Source organism: Anas platyrhynchos, chromosome 7, assembly GCF_047663525.1.
Source record: "Anas platyrhynchos isolate ZD024472 breed Pekin duck chromosome 7, IASCAAS_PekinDuck_T2T, whole genome shotgun sequence".
Taxonomy (NCBI): Eukaryota; Metazoa; Chordata; class Aves; order Anseriformes; family Anatidae; genus Anas; species Anas platyrhynchos.
The window spans coordinates 21,482,846-21,495,741 of record NC_092593.1 but is presented as its reverse complement, the minus strand read 5'-3'; the positions used below and the strand labels follow the sequence as shown (position 1 = coordinate 21,495,741).

The window sequence follows — 12,896 nt, the reverse complement described above, 5'->3', positions numbered from 1 at the left end:
TTTCATGATGCACTATAAATTATTCTGACAATTATAAAACAGAGCTGGACAGAGAGAGTACAAAAGCTTCATCTGGAGAATGAGCACTGGTATTCCCACAGCTTTCTGCAGCAGTCCAGCCACAGAACCAGACACATTCCACGTTCAACCTGTCTTTGGTCTGGATCTTGGCAGACTTTGTCCCAACACCTTTTTTTTTGGGTGAGGAATTTGGGTGCTAAAATATACAAAGGATGTGACAACAGATGTTATGTGTATTGACAGAATCATACCTGAAATATGTACTGGAGAAGGTATCAATTCATTTTGACTCTAAAATCATCCCCAGATCAGCAAATTCAGTGAATTATGTGCTAGAAGCCCTGCTGTACACTTAAATCATGGACAATGCGAATTCCATTTCAAATTACCTGCATGGCCTATTGCAAAGTAACATGATCATGAATTTTGATTTTATGATTCTGACCACAACTTTATTAACATCAGGGGTCCTGAATCCTACTCAGTGAACAAAACAACTACAGTGAAGTCGACTGACTTGTTTGCTACCACTGCAGTGGTACAGTCAGCAGAAGCAGCATGCCCGTGCCCCAGCTATGCCCCAGCTCACAGTGCAGTGTATCATCACCTGTTGTGCCAGAGGTGACAGGAGAGAATGTGTGCCTTCACCTCAGCCACACCGGCAGATTACTTTCAGCTGGCTGAACTTCCAGTCACAACTTCCAAACAACCTGTTTGCAACCTCCAACAAGGAACATGGTCCCAGAGCTGAGGATACTGCTGCAGCAAAAGCCACCCAAATTTGTCAAGCAGTTATATTATTCTATACCTAACTCACATAACTGGAAAAAGAAAAATGATTTCAATTACTCAGTGAAGTTAACATGAAAGGCTATCAAAATTTACTTTAGCCTGCTTCCCTTGGGTGATTACAGCGGGAGTCAGTATCACCAACTTAGATGCAGAGAGTTAGGTTGACTGAATTCCACCTTTATTGACTTGGATAGTCTCTTCAGGAAAGCTGAGATATACCTTATATTTCACTGAAGAACCAAGACTGATTTTATGCAACAGTTCTCATAAAAAGAGTTATTCGGATAAAAGAGACCAAAATAAACAAAAGCAAGATTGTCTTTATCAAGCAGGTTTTAGAAACAGCTGCCATATACTCCTTCTGCACTTTTGCAATTTTGGGTTGCTCTGCAATTAAAATTTTGCCAGAAAACATGTAGTCGTTAAGGAAAGTTCTCTGCAATGCTAAACTCTTAGATAATTTAACTACACCACCCAGAAAACAGCTGGGACAGAAACATACCAGCAAAGTAATTCTGACTGGTACAACTTGATCTTTCTGAGGAACTATTTAAGATTTCCCAGAAGAGAAATCTTCTCATGACTAGAGCTTCTATTGAATTAGTAGGGTCTGCTAGAGCATTAACAAATCTTTAAATAATAAACCTAGACAAATCCCACTACTTGATATATTTCTTTTAAGAACACCCATTTCATTTAGGTCTCTGTCTTGAGCCATAAGAAGTATGTCAATAATAATCAGTACACAACAACTAGAAACAGCTCTCAGAAATGAGACTTGCCCAGTCACCTCACAGGTGTTAATTCAGAAAGCACAGGGCAATGAAATTAAACCTTGTCACCACCCACAATTTCACCCATAATGCAAGAGCGTAATTCAATTCTCAGACCTGCACGAATCAATGCAGGCAACATCTCATCTTGGTGTCAAACTAGGATGGCTTTGCAAGATGACTGTCCGCTTGGTTATTAGAGTAGAAGATCAACTCGTCTAGATGAGTTTACAAGCACATTCAAGAGCTATGAACTCAAGCAACATACAAGCAGACCTGGAGTGACTGCATCATGTATTAAATAAAGTTCCTCATTTTTATGACTTGTGGAATGAGGTCAGGAGCTCACTGTTATTTTTTTCCAACTCCAATCAGAAGATCTGGGACCAAACGGCTGGATTTCTGTGAGAAAAATAATTTCTTTGTCATTTTCTTTAAGTGTTATACCATGTGTGTTGACTTTCATAATTCTGAAAAATACACAATGCAGGACCTAAATTTAAGTTCATGTACATCTCAACATGAATCAGTTAATCTGAGAACATCTGATATGCCCTAGGTGTTAATGTATAAATATAGATCATGTTCATTACTGCAGTAGCCTTTCATGGTTCAAAATAAGCTTGATCTAAAATCGAAATATCCTTTTAACAGGTATTTTAAGTATAAATACATGAAAGTAAACATCCTTAAGATGTGAAAGTTGGAGACTTTACACAGCTGGTTAGAGTGGCTCGTTATTTATCTTCTAAACTAGAGAGACTACAATATGACCTTCAAAACCCTCACAAAAGTTTTCTCAGGCTGCACTCTATAGAATAAGTCTGCCAAAAGACTTCTGAGGAGCACTGAAGAGTCCTTTATTACCATTTTCTAAGACTTCCATGTAGCATAGCAGTTTATTGAACACTTGTTTTCCAACATTTTCCTCTTTGTTTAGAAATTAGGACATACAGGGAAAGACATCTACTGATTTGGAAAGGATAACAACTCTAAAAGGAAAACTCCCCAGGGAATCAGTCATTTAACAAAACAAACAAATGAACTTTCCATACTTTGTTTCTATGTCATAAAACATTTCCAGATTGTTTTCCATTCAAATAATATGTTTTTAATACGCACTATGTTAAAGGAACTTAAAAACTAATTTCAAACTTCCTCTGTCCAAGAATCTCTGTAGTATCATATGCTATCATATGGATAAAGCCCTTTGCCAACAAACAGTTCCATTTGTAAACATTACCTTAGATGTTTTCTCTTATACCCTTTCCATATTTCCTTTTCCTATGCCCAATTACAAGGACTGAAAAGACTTTATTTAAGTAAAAAAAAAAAAAAAAAAAAAAGTTTATTATCAATGTGTTCTTCTCTACACAGGAAGAGAAGTTACAGCTGTTCAGACAGAAGTGTAAGAAGGGACAAAAGGAGCATTTGCCAAAAGAGAAGAAGGAAGAAGATCTACATGTTTGACAAACAAAACCCAAGACATACAGACACCGTGAGATATGACTGAATGAGAAGAAACCCTTACCATATAATGACCTGACTTCAGATGTTCTGACATGGTTCCTTTAAAAAAATCTATAATCTTTGTATCACTACAGAACACAGCCATCCAATGGTGTGACTTGAACTGCTGAACACAAAGTATGAGTAACTTTTCTTAAACAGAAACTAGAGCTTGACTTCATACAGTGCCTTTCATACTTAGTGCATTACAAATTGCTTTAAATACTGGCAGGCAAACAGCCATTATACACTCAAGAGCTCATACATAATAATACTTAGCATTTTTATAGAGCTTTTCATCTTCAAAGTGCTTTACAAACAACTCATTACTCTCAACCAACGCACCTGCAAAGTAGATAAATATCTGTACTGTAGGTGGAGAAAGAGACAGGAAGTTCACTGGCTTATCCAAGGCCATGCACCACCAGCCTTGAAGCCCCTAGCTTAGAGGCTTAGAAGCCCCCAGCCTAGAAGCTCCTGGCTTCTAGTCCTACAAATAACTTCAACACAGTCTTGTGTTGAGACTATAACTCTTCTTCAGCCATACAGCTGCAGGAGGACTTGCCTCACTAACAAGAGGATGCCAGCAGATGAGCCTACCATTCCTGATGCTGGCAAGCTCCTCAGGGCTGTTTTCTCCCACCAGAACCATCAACCCAGAGATGTATGAAGCCCAGACACCAAGGTGAGCCTCACAATGTACACTCTGAAGCTGATTCGCCACCAAACAGCAAGCTGGCAAAGCTTCTACTTCAGCAAAAGCCTTGGTGTCTCCCTTACTTCTCAAACTGCCACATATTTTCTGTGGCAGGAGACTCGTACAATACAGACCAACAGAAAACTTAAGTTTGTGGCCTCCAGGTACAGCCACAATATAAGAAAACAACTTCAGCTTCCTGCCTCAGGCAATCTAATGATTCAAAACTTTGAATGAATAGCAGTAACTCTCTCCCTTGCTGGTGAATGGAAAAATAATCTTAATGGGATTTTACCACATGATTATACTTCTACTTTTTGACGCATAAAAATATCCAATATGATTTTTTTTTCATGCCTTTTTTAAACCTCAGAAACACCAAGAATGTCAAACCTGGAACAGAAAAGAAGCCTAGGAGATTTAAACTGTAATACAATACATGTAATGTACTACAGCAGACTTTCTATTCCCTAACCACAGGAACAGAATCACTGAATTTTTAGTAAAGGCATCTTTATTTTAGATACTTGTTTGTCACTAGATTTAAATGAATAAATCTGAGAATCCTTATCTGTTCATTTTTCACATTTATGATGCCAGAGCTTTACATGTTCTCCAGACACTGTAGTTCCTCCCACGGAAAACAGCTCATGCTCAGAAAAGTAAGTTTCAGACAAACTGTTAGAACAACAGAAAAAACAAGAAATTGTTGAAGGCCAATTTTTCCACATTTTTTCTACAAGTAATGGTGTATATATAAAGTTAGGTAGGTAAATGTGAGCAGTAAGAGACAAATGAACGATGGCAGAAGTGTATGTAGATAGAATAGTAACTAACATGTTCTGCGTGCATGTCCAATCAACCTGGTCATAAAAGCTAGAATAGGAACAACACAGCAGCTGTTAATTACTCTTCTCATATCTTAACTTTCTAAATTTTACAAAAACAAAAGAAACAAACAAAACAAAACACAAGGTCACACAATTCAAAACAATGAGGAAACAACTCTTGACCATTGAGCAGAAATTACGAGTTCCCCACATTTAGAAGAATTTTAAGATATATATTTTTTTAAATGACCAAAATACATTTTCTCATGAACATAAAGGCATATATATAAGAGCAAGCTAAAAATAAAACATACAGGAAATGCAATTAAATTTAATTAGATTGACCAGTAACTCTCTCTCTGCACTCAAAAAAAAAAAAGTTAAAACATTTTCTAAATACAAAAATCCAGCATGATAAAGTTCTGCTGCTAAAATTATATGCAATGTTTGTGTAATGCAGCTTTTCTCACAGAATGAAACAGATTAAAGGAGAGACATGTACGAAAAAAAAAATCAACATGCACTAAACTCTGAAAACATAGAAATGACAATATCATAAAAAAAAAAACACATCAGAGTAACACTAATGCTGCAACATTTTTTGTTATTTTGTTTATTAACTTGTTGCTTTATTTGTAAGCAGTAATCAAGAGATGCAAACAGAATTTATTTTGTTGCCTGTACTTTTAGCTGCTCCTATTTTCATTCTATTTTAAAAAGAATCTTTTCTCCTAATCATCAACAAAGTAAAACCAGATTTTACTAGTGGTGAAGTACATTATCCATCAGCATAAGGTGATACTACGCAAAAAACTACACAGAAAATAAGAGGAGTCAGTGCTTGAACACAGCTTTCCTTCAATTCCCTTGGGAATCCTGGTACTACAGGTCTTGGATTCCCAAGCAGAGGGGATCATGTTCATCATGATCTACAGCTCATCTGGGACTAAATCCAGGTAAACTGCTTGATGAAATATAGGTGCCATCAGGTAACAGGAGTGGTCATGGAGACTACAGAAATGTGTAACTAAAAACCACAAAATGAAATTAAAACACTGCTGTAGCCAAACAGCCCCCTTCTACTGGATGCAGTAACTCCAAGTCAGAGAACACACAAAGCACAGACCACGCCCTATTTACTTTCTCTTCCTTTTTCACCTGTGTAATACAAAAGTTAGACTAAGCACACAAGTATGTTTTAACAAACATTTCTGATTTTAATACAAATACTTAGGAAAGGAACCACTGGGACAAATGCACACAGCTTGAAAAGACAAAGCATAAATAAATAAATAAATTTTACATATCCTACTCCTCCTCCCACTTCATTACTTCAAAATATTTTCAAATTAAAATTTATTGCTAATAAATATAGCAAGATCAACAGCACTGGGGTGTGGTGGTCAGAAGCACTGCAAGCCATCCAGCAGTGGCACCTCACCACCCCAAACTGTCACAGAGAAGAAAAGAGCAAGTGTTTTGCCATGTGTGAGTTTCCAAGGGCTATGGGACTGTGCTTGTTCAGGAGCGGGAGGAGAGAAGGATTAGAAAGAGGAAAAAATATGCAATCCCAAATGGCAACTGAAGAGTTCATTGTAATGAGGCAGTTTTAGCACAGAGAAGGCCTTGTACAGACTGTATACATGATCAGTCTCTATATTAAAATTACAGTTTGCAATGAAACTGCAAAATTATCTCTGAACATTGTTAAAAATTCCTAAGCTTTCACTTAAATTTGCTCATGGATCACAACTGGCAAAACCACAGCATCATATCTCATATGTACAAATATAACGGAAAGAAAAAACAGCTTAGATTTCACAACATTGATCTCCACTGCAGCTTTAGCTGCAAATCCAAAAACAGAAGGAGCCTATCTTCAATTTGACTTCAGCAGAAACCCAAACTTCAGAATAAGAAATGAAAATACCACAGCACTATGTTAGGGCAATTGACTAAAACAGACTTTTATTTGGAGGGTAGCCTCAAACTTATCCTCTAATTATAGCTGTACGTAAAAAAACACACAAGAAATAATTGGTGTTGTATCAGAACAGAATAGTTCAGTTTCCCCTGCAGAACTGTTAACCACCTGTAACACAAAATTTCAGATCTTTATAGCTATGTGGGATGTCATTTTTGTGTACATCTTTAATGCAGCTTCTGGTCTGCTTAGGGAAATTCAGCTTTATTACTTTATCAGAATCTGGAAAGCCACTTCATATACATCCACTTTTAAACTATGTGTTAACCTGGCAGCTTAGAAATAGCAGGCATTAGCGCAGGCTTCAGACTCCATTTAATTCTCCTGATGACACTCTTACACAAGACCCTCCGCAAATTACTCCCTTGGCACTACAGTTTCTCCATCCATCAACTGCTGTTAACAATTTCAGTCCCTTTTGTCTGCTGTAGATACCTGGGCTGTGAGCTCTCTGAGGCAGAACCTGTTACACTATATGCTCACGTGGCATCTCATCCTGTTACTTCAGTTAGAGAAGCTATCTGATCTAAAATACAGTATCACTCACAATTTGAGATCCAGAATTTCCTCAGCAATGTTTCAGTCCTTCATCCTTTCCCTTCAAATGCTACGTATTGCAGTAAACAAGCTCAGAGACCACCAGAGACCTGTCATATACTATACCACTGTTCCTGATGTTTTAGTAAAAGAACATGCAAGAACCAAAAAGCCAGACTTTACTTGCAGTTTAACTCTGCAAAAAGGCTTGTCAGGGTGATCTTCTGATGCAGACTTTAAAGGCCTGGATCTTTTTTCTTAAATGGAATCCTTAGATCTTGTGAAGCAGTATCTGTTATATCACTGATACACTATATCCATACAGAGAAGCCTGAATCAGTCATTTAGGTCTCTGCAGAGCAACACTAAGGCTCACATGCTAACACCACTTCTGTTCTGAGTATAGATTTCAGCCTGAAGAGACTGACCGCTTTAGAAAGAGATGAAGCAAAAGAGTTCAGAACAAGTTTGCCTGTCCCAAGACAACACTGAAATACAAACCATAGACATGACTTTGTTTCAGACTTTGCATTCTACTACACAGTGTTATTTTAAGCCTTTGCTTATATACCTGAAGCCAGGTAAGGAAATGTCACACAAGGAAAGCAAAGTGGAAGTGGTGCATGCAAACAGGGAGTGCTCATCATTGATGGGTATCTTAACGTCTAACTCTGAAGACTGAGTACTGCAAAACTGTGTAGAACACAGCTGAAAGCCAAGTTCCTGTAATGGGCCACATCAATTTCTTAGTAGATGACTTCTCAGAACATCTGGGCATTTTCCTTCAGGGTCAGTAGCCCACAAACACAGCTGGGCACCAGCCCTCATAGCGAATCACTGCACTAGGGCACTGAGTTGCTGCAGGCTGTAAAAGTTTCAGAGCTCTGTGATGGAAATAGATAGAAAAAAGCTCCCTTCCATCTAGGAAAAGGTCTGGCTGAATGTTAAGAAGAGAGACTCTGCAAAATGGAAAAGGATACATGTAACACATATTTCCCAAACAGTTCAATTTTGCCAGGATTACAACTTGGCTTACCATACCACTTCCAGTATCTAAAAATGTACCTATCCAATACATTTACTACAGACTAAATACTGGCTGATGTAAGATACTGTCTGGGACCTGGCCACCCAAGGCACGAGGCGTACAGAGCAGAAAAAGCTTTCATAAAACTGGTGGAACTACGCAGTCTTCAGGGATATGTTATGAATTTTGTCTCCATGTGGATATTAGTTACAGCCACAGTGGTGGCAATCCGGCACAAGGCCAGTGTGTACCCTTCCACAGAGAAGATGACCAAAACTGGGGCAAGTGGCTGCATGAGGGGGCACAAATCAGCAGAGCTGATTGTAGCAGAAGACTCCAAGTTTCTGCTGCTGGGTGAGCCAGCTGCTGCATGGCGACGGCAGCCTTCTTCCTCCTCCCAGCCATGTCTGCAGCTGAGGGCCAACAGGCCCGGGGAGCTGGCCAAGGCCGCATGGCCTCCACTGCAGCAGCCGGTCTATGGAGAGGTGGACAAGGTGATCCAATTCTCAGCCACGGCTGGACAACTGCAGAGGACAGTCCTCCCTTTGAATATCATCTTGGCTGATGCCGATTGAGAAAAAGAAGCTAACAGGAAAACCGCGCCCTACCAATCCACCCCCAGTTAGAAGTGATGTATCTTGTCAGAACAAAGGCTCTGTGTGCTGCCAACAACACATTACCTCTCAGCTGAAAGAAGAGAACAATTAAACACTTTATTGAAAGGGGAATATTTTTTCTCTCATGCCTCAAACCATGAAAGTATATGTCTCCCTGAGAGTTACTCATTGCTGCACTGTTGAAATGGGAATAATTCCTTGTCTGCCTGCTTATTTGCAAGACAGGGATGGAAATACCTCAGGATCATTTGAAAATGTTAAAAGTGTACTACGATCAAATGGTTTGAACTTCCACCGTGCATCATTTGCAGCTGATAATGCTAATGTTAAATCCTGGAGACATGAGTCTGTCTACAAATTAATGGAAAATGTGAATTAACATTTGCTTCCAGCTAATTGCCCAGCTCATATATTGCACAGTGCAGCCAAGCATCATTTGATCTTGAAAACTCTCTGACAAAAGTTTTCAATCACTTTTTCTCATCTACCAAAAAACCTTCAGACTTATAGGACATATTTCATTATCAGTCCGGAATACTAGGCAATGTTTAGTCAAGTCCCCCAAAGACTGATATGTGTTTATTGTACAGTTATTTTTTTTTAAAGTGAATTAGATAGCTTTAAAGTATTAGAAGTTACCATAGATGAGGACTAAATATTTGTAAATTTTTGCACTGTACATTTCTAAGTTTAACAGTGATGAAGATAGGGGTGAAAAGATTTTTTTGTATTTGAATATCAATAGTGCTGAGAATTTTTTTATGATTCATTCTTAATATGAGAATAATCTCATATATGCTAAAGTTTATGGGTACACTTATGAAAAGGTAGGCTGCTTTTAAAATTTTACTCCTATTCCAAATCTCATTACCAAAAAGATGGAAACAGACTGATTCAGTAGCATATGACAATTCAAAAACCTGGCATTCATGTTTCAATTTGACAGAGAAGGAAAACAGTCCTCTCCCTTTGCAGGTAGTTGAAACTAAAGAGGTTTTGGATATATATTACTCAGTGAAGCTACAGATTTGCCCTTGACTGTGTTCCTAAAATCAAAAACCCATTAAATGGGTTATTTCCAGCAGGTACTTTATTAAGCTATTTATTTAACCACCTCTCAGATGTTAACTCTATAGAATGTTTCTGTATGCTAGCATGTAGAGTTCACCATAAAATGATACTGTAAAAATTGACTGTCTGTTTTACCATATTAAATGGTAAAGCCATATCTGATCACACAGAAAAAACAAGATGTGAAATTAAATATATACGCTTTAACTAGAGGCAGTAAACTAATTGCTTCATAGTGCCTCAGTTACTTGTCTGCATCTTTTCCTATTACTCCACTCTCTGCAGGGTCTGAGCTAACATTTCTGATTTCTGTGATGCTTCAGAATAGCTTGATTATTTTCTTAAAATTACCTTATTGGAGAAGAGGTTGTTACTCCTTTGAAATACTCAATTTTGCCTAGAGTAGCTCTGAAGGATAGACAACATTCAATCATCGCATCATTGACTAGACTTGCAAACTGAACAGATCTATACAGCCCAACTAAAATGCATTGCAATATTGAAAATGATACTAATTAAAAAAGACCTCTAATGAGATTCAGCACTTATAGGCAAACTTGGATTTGCATGGTTTTGAAGCCACAATGCAACAAAATCATACTCCAGCTATGCCCTCCTCTCTGTTTTTTTTGAGGGGGAAGATTTAAAAGCATGTATTTATGTATCTCCTCTTCATGTTACTAAGGGAGGTGAAAAAAATAAAATTCTCAGAAAAAAACTTAAAAAACTAACATTTTGAAATAGCTATGCATCCAAAGAAGAATAATATCTCACAATAACTCTGGTGCTGGACATAAAAACAGCCCAAAGAAGAAATCTACTGCTTCTACACATGAGCGGGGGTGAAGTCTTATTGGCACCTGTTTAGGATGCTTGCACAATTTTCCAGTTGTGCAAGTATGCAGACTAGGTAAAGCACAAGCAAACATACAGCCTGTGCACACAGACTACATATCTGAGAGATGTATCACACACCTTCAATCTACAATAACTTAACCTTAAAAGTCTGGCAATAACATGCAGCATAGATGGACCACTCATTCATTGGTAGATAGGGAAGCAAGATAAGAAATCAGTTCTATCTATTTAACACAGTAAGTGACTTGTTTTACATGAGATGTCTACTCATCAATTATTTTCCCATGGCTCCAAGTCATGAAACTTCATTACAAGCAATTAGGGGCTTCTACTCTACAATAATTTACTTGCCTAAAATTAATAGATCAATAAAAGATTATTATGCCTTAAATCATAGAAATTGTATTTGGAGACATGCAGTTCTTTGACGTCTTCCACTTTATTTTATTACCAATGAACATCACAGATGCAATTATTGTAATACTTGAGACTATCGTAGTATGCAAGTAGACCATTTACAAGCCCATAAAACACCATATAATCACTATCATTTATAAGTACAAACCCTGACAGGTCAACATACCGTTTGATGCGTTGGGATTCTGTCTTAGTTTTCTTTTACAAATGGTAAATGCAATTGGCACTCCTATGCCCCTCACACTCTTATCAAGTTGTGTACCTTCTCCTTAGGTTGACGGTATTGCAATTCTGACACTAGCAAGACAGGGACTGTTCAAATAAATTGTCTGATATGCCTAACAAAAAAATCACAGACTGTCTTTTTAACTTTCTGCAAGCACAATCATTCAACGTTTCTTTTTCAAACATATTAAAGACTTCTTTATGATAGCCTAATTCCTTCTGATATGTGGAGGAAGTATTTAAACAGTATACAAACTTCCAAAATCTCTGCTTTTCAAGTGTGCTAGACACAGTTCCATAATTATGAAAATTTTCTTTTCATCATTTACAGAAATATAACATCAGATGTATGAAGAGATATCACATAAGGGGCTATCAAAAAGTAATTTTCATTCTATTTAGGTAGAATAGACTCCCTTCGGTGAGCAGAAATCTAATTTAAATTACTTCTGTCTTTCAATATTTGCAAATTAAATTATACTGAACTGTCCAATTCAGGGAAAATTGGATTTAGCTTAATCAGTCTTGTCTGAACTATGACAGTTTTGCTTTTTCAACTTCTGGAAATATGCATCCACTAGGGGAACTGAATAAGTTTTGATGTCTGGAGGGAGGGATTAAAGCTTAACAAATTTAAATGGCTTGGGTCTATTAACTGGATGATAGACACAGAGTTTCCAGGTGTGGATGCAGCTTGAGGCAGTTGTACTGGTCACACATGACCACAACAACATCCAGAACAAAGTCTGCAAATGAAGAAATGCAGAAGCAAGAAATCAAGAATAGTATGAATTTGTACAATAAATTTCAATTAATTTGAGATTCAAAACAAACCAACAACAGACATTCTATGGTACTACATACTACAGATGTGATTCAGTTTCTAACTGGCACATGTGCTAGTGTAAAGGTTTTGACCAGTGTCAAAAATAAAAAGGAGACAAATGCCAAATGCCCCAGCTCTTCGCAGTGTTCAGTTGAAGCTCAGATTCTAAGATTCCAGTCAAACTGAAATTTCCTTATGAATACGAGCCTTCATCAATGAAAAATTTGATGTGGCTCTCGTGCCCTGCAAAATTCAGGATCAACTGTGAAGAAAAGGCTGCTATATTCTCAAAAGTTTGAAAAGACTTGAACAGAACAAAAAAATAGAAGTACAGCAGAAGATTATTATCAACAACATGAGAAAACGGATTGAAATTTTATGTCAGCTGCATAGCATTGCAATATTGTGCTTTGGCTGAAAGATGAAGAATTTACAGTCTTAAAAAAAAAAAAAGACCCATACAAGTCTTTCACTGAGACCATTGTAAGGAGTTTCTTTCTATTCACACATTTAAGATTTTACAACAGGAGCCAAAACAAAACACTCACTTAACTGTATGCCCCAAAGAGCCTTATTTAATCTGAGAGACAAGGTAACGCAGAGGGGAAGGAATGAGAGGTAAATAACGTAACACCAGTACGAAAACACGTTTATCAGTGAGGTACAGAACCGCGTACAATTGCTCTGATGTGTCACCAAGGCAGTAAAACAC

At 37.5% G+C, this 12,896-nt stretch overlaps 1 protein-coding gene across 2 annotated transcripts in view; it reads right to left on the bottom strand.

Annotated features, from left to right (window-relative positions):
• Positions 1–12,896, bottom strand: part of METAP1D (methionyl aminopeptidase type 1D, mitochondrial) — a 47,000-nt gene that overhangs the window by 33,331 nt on the left and 773 nt on the right. The window lies entirely within an intron of this gene.